This window comes from Phodopus roborovskii, unplaced genomic scaffold, assembly GCF_943737965.1.
Source record: "Phodopus roborovskii unplaced genomic scaffold, PHOROB, whole genome shotgun sequence".
Taxonomy (NCBI): Eukaryota; Metazoa; Chordata; class Mammalia; order Rodentia; family Cricetidae; genus Phodopus; species Phodopus roborovskii.
This window is the reverse complement of record NW_026126422.1, coordinates 1,659,479-1,674,125: the sequence shown is the minus strand read 5'-3', so window position 1 is coordinate 1,674,125 and position 14,647 is coordinate 1,659,479.

Sequence of the window (14,647 nt, the reverse complement as noted above, 5' to 3'; positions counted from 1 at the left end):
GACGCATTGCATCTAGGTACTACATTTATTTGCCATTGGATGTTTGGGAGAAGGGTATATTTTTTACTTGATTTTTACCCTTTTCCATTAGATACATTTTACTGATCAGAGCAATATAAAGAAAGAATAACAACCACCAAATTCTAGGCTTCTGGGTGCAGCTCCTTGTCACTCCCCTTGAGCTCCTTGCCCCATGCGGTGCACCCTTCTGAACTCCAGCCCCAGACCTTCAGTCTTTGTCAGCCCCTACTGTTTTTCGACCCCTCTGTGGCTTGCTCACTTCACAAATCCCAATGACTCACTTGTCGGTCCTCTAGCCTGAAGAGCAGAGCCATGTCATGTGTTGACCTTTCGGGCTCCAGGGAAGCATCCAATCCCAAACAGGTGTGCAGTGCCTGGTTACAGTGGCCACAGATGGCGCAGCTCTCTGCACTCCAGGTCTCTCTTGGGTCACGTGGCCTTTCCCAGCCTGCACTCCAGGTCTCTCTTGGGTCACGTGGCCTTTCCCAGCCGATTTCCCGGAGAATCAGGGAATGAAGATCCTGTGGGGACCGGGATACTCCCTAAGCCCTCAAGGACTGACTTTACATCTTCCTGCTCTGAATCAAATGATCATCGAGAGCCGAGTCCAAGATGAAAGTGCTCTATCTATCCCAAGAAGAAATGGCTTCCCCTGAATAGTTTGGGATTGACGTTTCTGCCACCACTGACCTTTCATTTCCCTTTTCCACAAGGAATAAATTCATGGTCCTAAATACCAGGACCTTAATGGTGACACACTCTGGCTTCTCTAGCTCCGCTAAGCTCTGGACCTCTATGCAGATCTGTCAAAGCCCAGATGGTCTGGGTACAGTGGCTTAGGAAGCAGAGGTAGGTAAATCTCTCTGAATAAAGGCCAAGGTCAACCTGATCTACAGAACAAGTTCCAGACCAGCTAGGGCTATACAGTGAGATCCTGTCTGGAACAGGAGAGGAGAGGAGGGAGGGAAGGAGGGAAGGAAAGAGGAAGAAGATAGAAGGAAGGAAGTCATCCCTTTATCTTAATGAGGTAGCTATGAAATGTAAAAGTGTATTAGACACTGTGGCAAAATGAGCCCCAAACTTTGACACTCAAAGCTTCTTTTCCTCCTAAAAAAAAAAATAAAAACCAGATTGGAAAAAATGAGACAAATGTATGCAGACCACTGAGTGATATGGCACCAAATGAACCCCAGGCTTAGGGGTTCATTTCTTCCTGCTGCAGCTGAATTATTAGATCAAGTGATACCCCTGGGGCATCCTGCTGTTGGAAAATCAGTTTAACAGAGGTGCAGAAAACCCTTCTGAGCGCACTTTTCATCACTAAGGAGGATTCCACCTCTTTAGGAGTAAGCACTGTGTTGCAAACCTTTCTGAAGGTGATCTCAACGGTGTATCAGACTGTGATTTCTGATTTTCCTTGGACGTTGAACCATGCTGTCTCAGTCGGTTCTAGCTGCTGTGACAAGCACCATGAGCTGGGTGCCGTCTAAACAACAGAAATTGATTCTCCCAGGCTGGCTTGGCAGATTTAGTGTCTGGGGATGCTCCGTTTCCTCCCAGATGTGTCTTCTGAGGAAGGGGAAAATGGGCTCTAGTATCTCTTGTTAGGGACACTAACCCCATTCGTGGCGATCCCGCCCTCATGACCTAATTGTAGGAGAATATTATTTTAAGGGGTGTGACTTCTGTTCATGCTGCATTTGTTTAACTCTGTGAAGCTGTGTTACTGTGCGTGTCTAAAACACTTGATGGTCCTAATAAAGAGCTGAACGGCCCATAGCGAGGCAGGGTAAGGATGGGCTGAGCCTGCAGGCAGAGAGGATGAATAGGAGGAGAAAGGAGGAAGAAGAGGAGAAAGCAACAAGAAAGCACGGAGAGGAGGACATCAGGGCCACCCAGCCACCCTGGCAGCCACAGAGTAAGAAGGGAGTAAGATACGGAGAAGCAGAAAGATAAAAGCCCAGAGGGAAAAGGTGGAAGGGGTAATTCAAGTTAAGAAAAGCTGGCTAGCAACAAGCCAAGCTAAGGCCGGCATTCATAACTAAGAATAAGCCTCCATGTGTGATTCATTTGGAAGCTGGGTGGAAGGCCCCCCAAAAGAAAAGTTATATTTAATACCTCCTGAAAGCCCTGGCTTGCCCATATCAGCATTTCGAAGGTCAGAATTTTAACATATAAATTGAGTGGTGTAGCAGATATCAGACCACAGAGCCACAACACATGTTGAGTATCCTCAATCTTATTTCCATTTGTTGGTCATACATAGTAGGCTAAAAAAGGAACATCTAATTTTGGGAAGCCGCTATCATAGCACATCTCCAATTCCAGTCCCATTAAATAGGGGCCATTATAATCTCCCCTTCCACTATGGTAACCCCCTTCTCTGATAAGAGAAAGCCAGTGCCCCCCAACCTGTACGGTATTCACTCACCTGATCAAGTGTTTGCGTTGTCCTTAGGTACTGGCCGCTCACTCTGGGCCACCACATCTCTTCTCTCGTCCCCAGTTCTTGGCTTTATACAACTGATTTTGTACTGAACAATTCAGAAAGAGGATAGAGGGGTCAGCAGCGCTGCTCAGTGGTTAAAGGTGTCTGCTGCCAAACCTGAGTTCAGTCCCCACGCGGAGGGAGGAGAGAACTGAGTCTACGGCTGGTTCTCTGGCCACCGCATGCTTGCACAGCCACCCCAATAAATAAGATGAGCAGAAGTGCTCTCTCCTAATACAAGAGAAAGAGAAAAGAAATAAAAGAGAAACTTCTACCTAGCCAAAACGGTTCTATATCAGCAAAGGTAATGTTTGGGACAGAAAGGAAATGATGTAAATTTGAATTTAAAGACCCTCTTAGAAAGCTTGGCAGTTTACTGCAAATACGAGGGGCTCAGGCCACGGGGGCTTGTTTCTCTCTACCACCCAGCCCATATGTCTCTGCTTTAGGATAGCCTCTTGCCAGGGCTCTGGTTAGAGGAAAGGACCCTTGCTGATATGTGCTAATTGTGCAGATGACTTTGATGGTGGCTGACATGATAAGCTTCTGACTGGAAGTGATCAATGTGCGTGCACACACACACACACACACACACACACACACACACACACCCACCCCACTGGCCACTGAGCTGAAGGAGTAAATGCCTCTATGGAGAGAGGAAGTGGGAACACAAATCACATTGATCTCCGAAAGGAACAGATAAACAGAGACTTAACACAGACACTGCAGGATGAAGAGCCTGCTCCCTCTAACCTCGCCTGATAGGGAAGTGGGAAGGGAAAGCGCTGAACATGTTCTTAAATCAGGAAGGTATTTTATGGTCTTGCAGAGAGAAAGGTTTTGGGTGGATGTGAAAGAAATAGAAAAGGCTGACAAGAAAGACTCTTGCTGGGCTGGGACAAAAGGAACAAAGGAAGCAATCGGTTCTTTGTGACCTAAGGAGCAAAACAATAAGCACAAAACCTCCTCTGGGAGGCGAAAGCCCAGGCTAATAACTGAGGCTGGCATAGCCCTTTGCCCTTGCTCTGAAGGGCTTTGTGAGCTGGATCAGGGCCATTCCCAGAGGGGGATTCTCGCTGGCTTTTTTTATTTTATTTTATTTTATTTTTGAGAAACAATTTATTTGTAACAGAAGAAAAAGGAACCCACCACTACTATATTGGACGGATATACAACAGGACTGGAAATTATGTATGATCCCCCCCCCAGTCTGATGGTTAAAAACAGCTACTCCAGAGTAGTCTTAATTCCCAATCCTCTCACAAATGGGGGTGATATGTTCTATGACTTATCTCAATTTTTGTCTAGTGAGCCCTAATTGTTTGCTATTCTGGTTTTCTATTGGGATTTTGGTTTGTTTATTTTAACTGACTCAAGGAAAGTTAGGAAGGATGTTTGACAGTTGGGACTACAGAGAATTTTGAGCTAGGTTGCGGATGTGAATGAAACAGTCCTGAGATGTGGGTGTCTTAAAGGTCTCGGGGGTGGGAAAAGATGTACCTGCCTCAAGGATCGGAAAGGGCACGGTTGTTGGGGGCAGAAGTATGATCCCATCCTGGGAAAAGAATTCTGAGTGTTTGAGCTTAGTTGGGTTCTTTCCAAGCAGAGTTTTTTTTCATCTCAGCACAAGCTTGGGTCACCTGGGAAGAGGGAATCTCAATTAAAGAACTGCTTCCATCAGATTGGCCTGTGGGCAAGTCTGTGGGTCGTTTCCTTGGCCAATGATTGACATGGGGGAACTGTCCCACTTAGGGAGGCCCCCTAAGTGATCCTGGGTTGTCAATAACCAGCATCCCTTCACAGTCTTGGCTTCAGTTCCTGCTCCCAGGTTCCTGTCTTGAGTTCCCGACTTCCCTCGATGCACTGTGACAGGGAGTGTACAGTGTAAGCCCTTTCATTTCCAAGTTTGTTCTGGTTTTTTTTTTTTTTTTTTTTTTTTTTTTTTAAAGTCACAGAAAGATAAACCAAACTAGGACACAGGGTCTTCTCCCGAGAAAATGAGAGAGAGATCTAGACTCCCTTAGGGGATGGGAGGTACATCAGGATGCGGCACCCATGTGAGGTTAGCTCCCGTGTGGACACACATAGAGAAGCTCCAGGGAAGGAGCTATGCTAAGGAGGCTCCTTTGAGAGAAAGGAGCCTGGCCCATTGAGGGTAAGTGGGGATGGCACAGCTTCCAGGTCAAGATGGCTCCCAAGTGGTCTCTGGAAAAGGGACAGCTGGGCATCCTTAGTAAACACTGCCCAGCAGCCAGGAGACAGGTACCCTTGTCTATGAGAAGAATCTCTAAAGTCTCTACAGCATTAGCTAGGATCTAAGGCTTCCCCAAGAACTCTGCAGCTGCTGTCACAATACAAGTGTCCAGATGATCCTCAAGTTTTGATGGATTTATTATGTCCTGACAAGGGAAGCTTAAACTTTCACTATTTAAAACTGTATTTAGAAGCACAGTATACCCTCATGGTTGCATGGCTGACTGGGAGCTGTGACTGCTGCCCAGCACTGAAAGATGACCATACCTCACAGGGCTAGCCAGGGAAATGCCAGCATTCAAAATTCCAGGGATTTCTGTTGAGTGCATGTGTTGTGGGAAATTATTTTAAAGTGAGAGTTACATTTGTTTATGATACAGAACATTTGTTTTAATGATGCGAAGATGTGTTGCATTGGTTTAACTCTGTGAAGCTGTGTTGCTTTGCTGATAGTCTAATAAAAAGCTGAATGGCCAATAGCGAGGCAGGAGCAAGGATAGGCTGGACAGGCAGGCAAAGAGAATAAATGGGAGGAGAAATCTCGGAAGAGAGGAAGAAACTAGAAAAGGAAGGAGGGAGGAGCAAGATAGAACAAAGAGAGGAGGAGGCTAGGGGCCAGTCACCCAGCCAGCATGGAGTAAAAGTAAGATTTACAGAAGAGAAAGATAAAATCCCAGAGGCAAAAGGTAGCCGCCATCATTTAAGAAAATCTGGCAAGAAACAAGCCAAGCTAAGGCCAGGCATTTAGAAGAAAGAATAATACTCCCTGTGTGATTTATTGGGGAGCTGGGTGGCAGGTGCCCACCCCCCCAAAAGACTCAAAGAGCAACAATACCACCATCAACATGCATGTTGCCTTCATACAACCGTAAAGTCTAGAAATCAAGTTAAACCATCATAAATCAGAAACTGTAACTGAATGTTCACCAGAGGGGGGGGGGGGGAATCCTCCAAATAGTAATTGGAGACACTTTTAACCAAAGTTAATGGCTATAGCCCTGAAATGTCATTATGAAAGTGATGAATCAGGGTTTGACTTGCGCTTTCATTGTCTTGGCATAATGATTTGTTATCTTGATACGTTGTGGGGACCATGTGTGGGTTTATGAGCATTCTGATTGTCCTTGGGCCCCAGCTGCAAAATGCCAAACGCTTGACTCTTCAAATACATCACTTAGTCGCAGGCACTAATGGTGTCAATGATGGTGGTGTTTAAGCCAAGCAAATATTAATAACCAACAATGAGTGTGAGCAGATGCTGACAGATTGATGTACCGGTTTTCCCCTGCCGCAAACGGTTCTTGTTTGGTATAGCTGTCACGTCGGCTCTATAGATTAAATGACAGAATGCTGGCAGAGGGCCACAGTAGGGAAAGATTTGACAAAAATGTGCAAACTGTAACTTTTGATGCTTCTATTTCTAAACACAGTGGCTTGTGGGTATTAGCAGGAGGCTACGTCTTAATTATAGACCCAAACAAAACACACCTGGATCTATAATTGTGTCTGGATTTCAGAAGTCTCCCATTTTAGATCAGGGAGCCAAGGTAATGGTACCTTATCGGATTCGGAGGGTGTGTGTGTGTGTGTGTGTGTGTGTGTGTGTGCGCGCGCGCGCGCACGCGTGTGTGCGTGCATGTACATATGTGTTCGTGTGTTTGTGTTGACACAGGGTCTTCTGCTTTTGTCTCCTCAGTGCTAGGATTATGGTACAGGTCACTAGGCAAACTCAGATTGCTATTTTTAACCAAACAAGGAAACATTCCATATTTTCCACTTGATCTTGCCATCCACACTTGCCTATCTTTGACTTGCCGATAACATTGTTCCTGGTGTTCGAGGTGGCACTGGCTTAGGTCTTATCATCCATGAAGGTGACTGCTCTTTTAGCAAAGTAGCACGACAGCTTTACTCTGTGGGATTTTCTTCCCTTTTCTGTTAGCAAGCGATGACAAGGTCCCAAATATCCATGATGCCCGAGCAAGAGGGCATTCTTACTGTGACACCATGGGTGGATTCTGGTCTTGGTCTTGTCTGGACCTTTGTCCCGCAGTGACCCTGCTTTCTCTAAGGGCCATTTCTGTACTGCAGTGGGTCACTAGCAGTCACCCGGGCAGTAGCTGTGGAGACACAGGGTGTGTAGTGTGTTTGGGAGGAGGGGAGCTCTGTGCAGTATTGTTTCTCCAGTGAATGGCCCTGTCCCCTCTGGGATCCCCTTCAGCTCAGAGCCAGGACTTGTCTTTAAGTCACTTTAAAGGCTCCCTCATCGAGGATGGGAAGAGAGCCAAGGATCAAGAGCTGTGTCTACCGAGGGGCACAGCGGCGGGCACCTGGTCACGGGCCTGGGTGTGTCACACCGCAGTTTGGCTTTGACTGGAGATGTGGGGTGCCGCCCTCTCCCTCAGCCACCTTGTCCCGTCTCTAGGGGTCAGAAGAGCACGGTAGGAAACAGTTCTGGTGGCAGCTAAGGCTCCTCTCCTAAGTTTAACATGTACCAGGCTCCAAGCTATGGCCAGCAGACACACTTGCTATCTTGGACTTGGACTTTTTCATTGGGACCCTCAGCTCCCCAACAACAACATGGAGACTTATTAATTATGAGAGCTTAGCTTGGGCTTAGGTATGTTTCTTCCTAGTAACCTGTTATCGTTTAGTGTGTGTTCTTTTATGTAGCTCGGTTACCTTTACTCTGTATTGTCCATGCTGCTCCCTCTGCAACTCCTGGAATTCCTTTCTCCCGGCATTCTCTGTGTCTGGAAATCCTGCCTAGCTATTGGCTGTCCAGTTTTTTGATTAAACCATTCAGAATGACACACCGTCCCAGTGAACAAAAAGATTATACCACAACACTACTTAATCTTCCCAACCAGACATTGTAGCCACACAGAAACCACCAAAGGGGGCGGGGCTTCCTGCTCTGACTTCCCTGATGTCACATCCCAAACCTGTAGCCAACAGACTCAAATGCCCACAGGCAGGTGCTTTGTGTCTGGGCCATTCTTACTGCTGCTGGGAACTTGCAGGAGCGTGGGTTTCCTCACTCTCAGTGACATGGGGCCCTCCAGAGAAGAGCCTGTAAGAGAACAACTTCTTCCCCCACCCTCTCCAGATAGGGCATCTCTGTGTGGCCCTCGCTGTCCCGGAACTCACTCTGTAGACCAGGCTGGCCTTGAACTCAGAGATCTGCCTGCCTCTCAAGTGCCTAGATTAAAAGTGTGAGCCACCACCACCTGATTTTCGAGCAATTTCTCAACTGGCTTTAATCCCAGCCACTCAGGGGGGCATATGCACTTGGATGAGTTTCTCTGGTTACCTCAACCAAATAAATAACCTGACTTGCGTCTTAGCTCCTAAGATTGGCCATTTATAAGGTCCTCTCACTTTTGCTTTCCTGGCCACCTCGAGATAGCTTCTTAATCTCTCTTCCTAGATTTCTTGTTCCCATAAAACTCCTTCAGAACTATTCTCTTTGCCATGGGGCTTGATGGTCCTTCTCTGCCGAGTGGACATGAGGGCTATGCTTTATGCTCTCCTCTTCCAGGTCACAAAGAGCATCTTGCTCCCCTCATGGCTTGTTTTTCCCACTCTGAATCTTCACATCCCTTCGACCATTGCTACCCTCTGTAGCTCATTCTCTTGTGAACACTATACTGGCCTTGGGCTAGTTGGTCTTTCTGCTTTGCAGTGTAGAGAGTCATCTACAGTACAGAGCCAAAGTGCTGGGCCACCAATGGTGTGGCATCAGCTCCTCGGCGATGCTGCTATGAAGAGGGACACTTAGCGCTGATTCAGGTAGACTGGAATTTCTTGTTTTCAGGAAAATCTGGTGTCTCTAGAGGGAAGGATCTATTTCCTTGAGTTTTTACTTTGATTCTACAGTATTTAACATGAGCAGCCACATTCTGGTTTGGTCCAATCTCTTGGGGCCAAATGCAGGAATCATTCAAAAACAGTGGCTCCCATGACTTCTGCTCAATACTCACTGGGTGTTGACAGGTTGGAATACAAAAGGCTAGAGCTGATTATATGCTGGAAAGGCCACAGGCACAGGTCTTAATTCAAATAAAAAGTTGAACTTTTTGTTCATTATGTAAATATCTTCAAACATCAGGTTCTTTATGTCTAGAGTGATAGTATGTGCATTTTTTTTAGTGTTTTAGGGAAGATGAAAATAGACAATTTATGTGATATAGCATTTTGAAGGGAATCAATAAATTATAGTATTTTCTTTCTCTTCCCACAAACCATGATTTCATGAGGAGTGCAATACACATTTCCTGTTTTGTGTGTGTGCTATGTACATCTGTATGTGCAGGTGTGTTCATGCCCTGGGGATGCAAGGGGAGGGCATCAGGTATCTGGCTCTGTCCTTTTCCACCCTATCACCTTGAGGCAGGTGTCTTGCACCAAACTTGGAGCTCAGTGATTTTCAACTAGGCTGGCTGGCCAGCAAGGCCCAGTGACCCTCCTGTCTCTGCCTCTCAAGCTTAAGGTATGCAAGGCCATGCCTGTTTTTTCACACCAGTGCTGGGGATTCAAACTCAGGTCCTCATGCATACAGAACACATACGCTTATTTGCCCAGCCATCCCCCAAAGCCCTGTTTCTATACTTCTAATGAGCTTTCTATGAATTCTCTAGAACAAAAAGAAAGCACAGGGCAGAGAGGAAGGAGTAGAGGGTTGAAATTTGAAGTCATGTTATAAACTCATGGATATTAATCTTTTTGTTACAAAACTCTTCACACTCCAGCATCCTTAATTTTTTCTTTTCCTTTTTTCTTCTTCCTTCTTTCCTTCCTGCCTTCCTTCCTTCCTTCCTTTCCTTCTTTCTCTTTGTTGACCATCAGGCTCCTATAGCCATTTTCTCTTCCAGAGGTGACTGAGGAATGCAGGTAAGTTTTACTGTTACCACAAGCAAAGCATAATCAGGGAAGTAAATCTGTGCCCAGATGTGCCTCATTCATTACACAGTCCGCATGTGATTAGCTTTGAGAAGTCATTTGCAGCTTGCCATTTGGGGTTCTCAGGGCCTGCAGTCAGCTCTTCAGTGTTTGCTGATCAGACTCAGCCATTGGTCATTTTGTCTAAGAAGACTGCAAAAATGTCATCTTCCAGACTCTTCCCTGGGCTGACGTAGACTCTTCCGGGGTCTACCCACTGCCCTGCTCAGTGAAAGCCACATGGTAGCTGAACGTAAGTTACTGAATGTAACTTAGTTATAGCCTCAAATGTGTTCTGCTTTTTTTTGTTTGTTTGTTTTGTTTTGTTTTATAAAAACAAGGGACCTGTGTAGCCCAGGCTGGCCTAGAACTTCTGCTGTATCTGAGGATGACCTTAAATCCCCGATCCTTCTACCAAGTGCTGAGATTACAGGCAAATGATACCACATGCATATGCCATCAAACCCAGGGTTTTGTGCATGCTGGGGGAAGCCACCTGCCAACTGACTGACATCCCAAGCCTATGTACAAGGCTAACACTGAGAATTATGAACTCCTCTGAGTTCCCAAAGGGTTCAATCCACCCTCCTTTCATCACTCTTGCTGTTCTGGAGTTACCTGCAGAGCTATGATCTTGAAATACTTTCTTAGATCACAATACACCATTTTTTATCTGCAATGTAATCAACTCTAAATCTGTTTTTGAGAAGCCTTCACTATCTCATGAGACAGGTAGAGTGCAAAGAATCAAGAGCCTGTGACAGGAAACCCGCACTCTGGAGAGTCCAGGAAGTGGCATTTTAACACTTCCTTGTTGGAGGAATGCTGAGGATCATGTTCTCATGTTTCCTCGGGAACCACCAAAACTCAGGTGTTCTGTTTCCTGCAAGGTCAGCTTGCTGCTCCCTTGGGGTAAATGTGGAGTGCTCTGGCTTGGTACTCTCCATCCAAGAACGAGAAAGTCCCATGAGTGCCCCTCTACCTACTAAAATTTGAGGGTACGGTCTTTCCGATACACAATAGAGAAAACACACAGATTAGAATTGCTTTTAATTTAATTTAATTTAAAAATTAAAATTACAAGCTGCTCTGTATTTTAGTTTTGGGCAGTTTGTCTGCCTTACATATGGAAAATCTCTCTCTTTCTCTCTCTCTCTCTCTCTCTCTCTCTCTCTCTCTCTCTCCCTCTCTTCTTCTTCCTCTCCCTCTCCCTCCCTCCCTCCCTCTGTCCCCTGAACCAGTGTCCCATGTACAGTACTTGCAAGGTCTCCCTCTGCGTAGAGCCACTCACCTTTCCATAGCTGGAAACCCTCCCTGCAGGGGCAAACACTCAAATATCATCCTGTGCCATTGTTTTATTTGAAAGGAGCTTTATTTGGTACATAATCTCCACACAATTCATTGCAACCCAATATAAAGGCTCTTTGTAAGATTTTACCCAGCAGATGTCAAAAACAGCCTTACACTTTAACTCATATTAGCCTTAGGAGTTTCTGTCTCATGCGGCTGGAAGGTCAAATGTCATGAGACAGTGCTCCAGCTCTTGGTACCTGGAGAACAGATCTAATGGGCGGGTGAGGTGCACACAGTCCTCCCTGCAGCTCCAGTGATGCGCTTCACTTGTTGGCCCTTTCATCTCCCTTAGTTTCTTCCCCTACGTGCATCCCCTTTCTCTGTTGATGTCCTCTTTAGGGAACCAGAAGTAAAGTGAGCAGAGGCACGCAGCGGATTAAATGAACTGAGGACACGGCCATTCCATGGTGTGGCCTAGGAGAAGGGTTTTACTGCAGATATGAGGGGGGGGGCAGCCAGAGGCATCTGGAGGAGTGCAGAGAGAGAGAGAGAGAGAGAGAGAGAGAGAGAGAGAGAGAGAGAGAGAGAGAGAGAGAGAGAGAGCAGTAGACTGGGCGTGGCCAGCAGACTGGACTCCCTGCAAGAGAGGGAGAAAGCCGGGGATAGAGGCAGGGGAAAGCGGAGTGGAGTATAGCAGATCAGGGCTGAGCCGGGAAGAATAGTGATTATAAGATTATAAAACAGCTGGATTGTGAGAAGGGTGAGTAGCTGTGGGGAGGGAGCCCATAAGCCAGAGGGAGTTTTGGGTTGAGAAGGGGGAGAGAAAGGCTAGGATGCTAGCATGGACTTTTGAAGTGCTAATTGTCATCAAATATATATGTTCCCTGAAGAGCCATATGTCCCTTTTCCTGGAGGTAAGGAAAATACTTCCTTTTGGTAGATGCGAAGAGGTTTCATTAATTCCTGAGAAATGCTGGCTTTTGTCTAACCACCAAAAATCCTTCTGTAGTCCAAGTTGAGCTGGGCCTAGACTCCATTTTGGATGAGTCAGTGGGCCTGGCCATTCGGGGACATACCTGTAGGGAGTATGGTTTTTCCTCCCGCTGCCAGTCTTGTCCCTCCATCGTGCCTGCCCCAATTAACACACAGAGACTCTGTATTTGATACAATACTGTTGGCCTGGTTACTTGTTTCTTATTGGCTAGCTCTGTCTTAATTATTAACCCATTTCTGCTGATCTATGTATTTCTCTTACCGGGGAGCCGGCGGCATACTGCTTTCTCCAGACTCTCCATCTTGACTCCTCCTTACTACTTCCTCTTTCCTCCTTGTCTCCTAGTCCCACCTCTCTTCCTTTCCTATTGGCCAACAGTGCTTTATTCATTAACCAGTATGAGAAACATATACAGAATGACATCTCCCATCACATACCCTTTGGACCTATCATCGTGGGCTGAGGCAACCGGCCAAGGATGGCCAAACTAGTCTGCACGTCACATAGGAACCTTGCAATCATGGGGAATGGAGGGTATAACTACATGGAATCTTGCAGCTTAAGCATCAAGAAACAACCTAACCAGGCTTTGGAGCTAGAACACGCAGGCAGGGCTAGGAATCCACTCGGATGGACTATAGACCAATTTGTTCTGTTGGGGAAAGTGGCTCAATGGCACCCTAGAGAGCAGAATGCTGGCTGGCAGAGAACTGGCTCATTCCTCTCAGAGGGGATCTCTGGGGAGTGTGAGGGGCTGCGGGGACCCAGCTGACGAGTGAGCTTTCACCACTAGCTGCTTCATCATTCCCTTCCTGCTAATTGTGTGGTCTCAAATTCAGCAACCACTTCCCCACGATAACGAGCAATTACAAGTACACATACACGTCTGAGAGTTACACAGGTGGCGCTCAAGTGTTCTGCAGTCAAAGTTATCATAGGAATTCGTGTAACTTCTTTGTTGTGTGAACTGAATTAGGTAGAATTCAATCAATCCAGCTTTTCTCCCATCGCTGTCTGTAAGCACACTGTGTGTGTGTGTGTGTGTGTGTGTGTGTGTGTGTGTGTGTGTGTGTGTTGGATGTCTTTCTTAATTGATCCCTACTTTTAAAAAAGTGATTATTTTTTATTCTGTGAGTGTTTTTGCCTGTGTGTATATATGTGTACCACATGTGTGTCTGTAGTCTGGAGAGGTCAGAAATGGGCATTGGATCCCTAGAACTGGATGTATGGATGGTTGTGAGCCAGCTCATGGGTGCTGGAAGATGAATTCATATAAGAGGAACAAGTGTTCCTAACCACTGAGCTATTTTTTTAGGCCCTTTCTTACTTGTTGAGACAAGAGGTCTTCCTGAACCTGGAGCTCATTAATTGGCTGCAATGGCTGGCCAGCAAGTGCTAGGCATCCCCCCTCCATCTCTGGGGCCCAAGCTTTGGGTTTATAGCCGCATGCCTCTGGGCTCAGCTTTTTATTTAGGTGCTGGGAATTGAAATAAGGCTGTATTACCCATCAATTAAAACATAGTTTAAAACTTAATGGTTTAAAACAATAACCATTTATTACCCAATTTTTGTGGGCCAGGAATCTCAGGCGCAGTTTGGCTGCATAACTCTATCTCTGAACCCATCATGATGGCCCAGTCAAGATGTTGACCAAAGCTGGGGTCATCGGAAGGCGTGACTGAGGATGGAGGGCCAGCTTTGAAGAGCTCTCGCACAGCCGGCTTGGTGAGTTAGTGTTGGTTACTGCTGAGAAGGTCCCGTCTTTCTCCGCCTGCGCCTCTCCTTAGGACTGCTTTGAGTGTCATCACGAGGTAGGGGCTTCAGTTACCGAGAGACCCCAGTGTGAAAGTGGCTTGCCCTCTATAGTCACCAATGTGCAAACAGTGCCCCCTGTCGGTTGCATGGATCAGTTTTCTATACATGTTGGCAGAGGGTTAGAATTATTAAGGATGACTGAGGTGGCTGGTTCTTACCGTCTGTTCTCTAGTCCCCCGCGATTCCTGTCCCCCACACATGTAAAATGTACCCATCCTTTCTGTGCTTAGCCCAGAATCGCATAATCTGAGTTGGGTCCAGGGGCAGATGAAGCCTCTCAGTGCATGAGTCCCTCTGCACCTGGAGATCTGTGACTAAAGAGACTGTCCTCTGCCCCTCCCACTTCTGACACAGAACAGTGGGCATGTAGGATGGCTGTTGTGGATGTCCCCATTTTGAACGGGGCAGTTTGAAGTCCAACCAGACAAATGCCCGAAATGCTCTAATTAGGATTCAAACTGGCCCTGTCCTAGGAGTGGCTGTCCATGGCTCTCGGCTGTGAGACCCAGTATTTCTGTGTCGCCTTCTGACCTCTTTCACTACACTAAAGGCAACCTATATTTGTACAGTGGAGAGGTACATCCTCCTCTTTCCTGCCTATTAAAGCTTGTGTATCTGAAGGTGGGTTTTCATTTTAATATCTTATGGTTTCTGTACCTTCATTTCAACCTGTAGAGTTTCTGGTAATGTATGTTTTCCAAACTTTGTACATTTCCTACACATTTAGGCAAAAGCTACACCAGTACATATCTTTAAGGCAAATCTTTCTTTCCAGTGGGGTTTTGTTGAAACAGCTGAAGGCCAATGCCCTTGGGTTTTGTAGGCACCTGAGGTTCTCT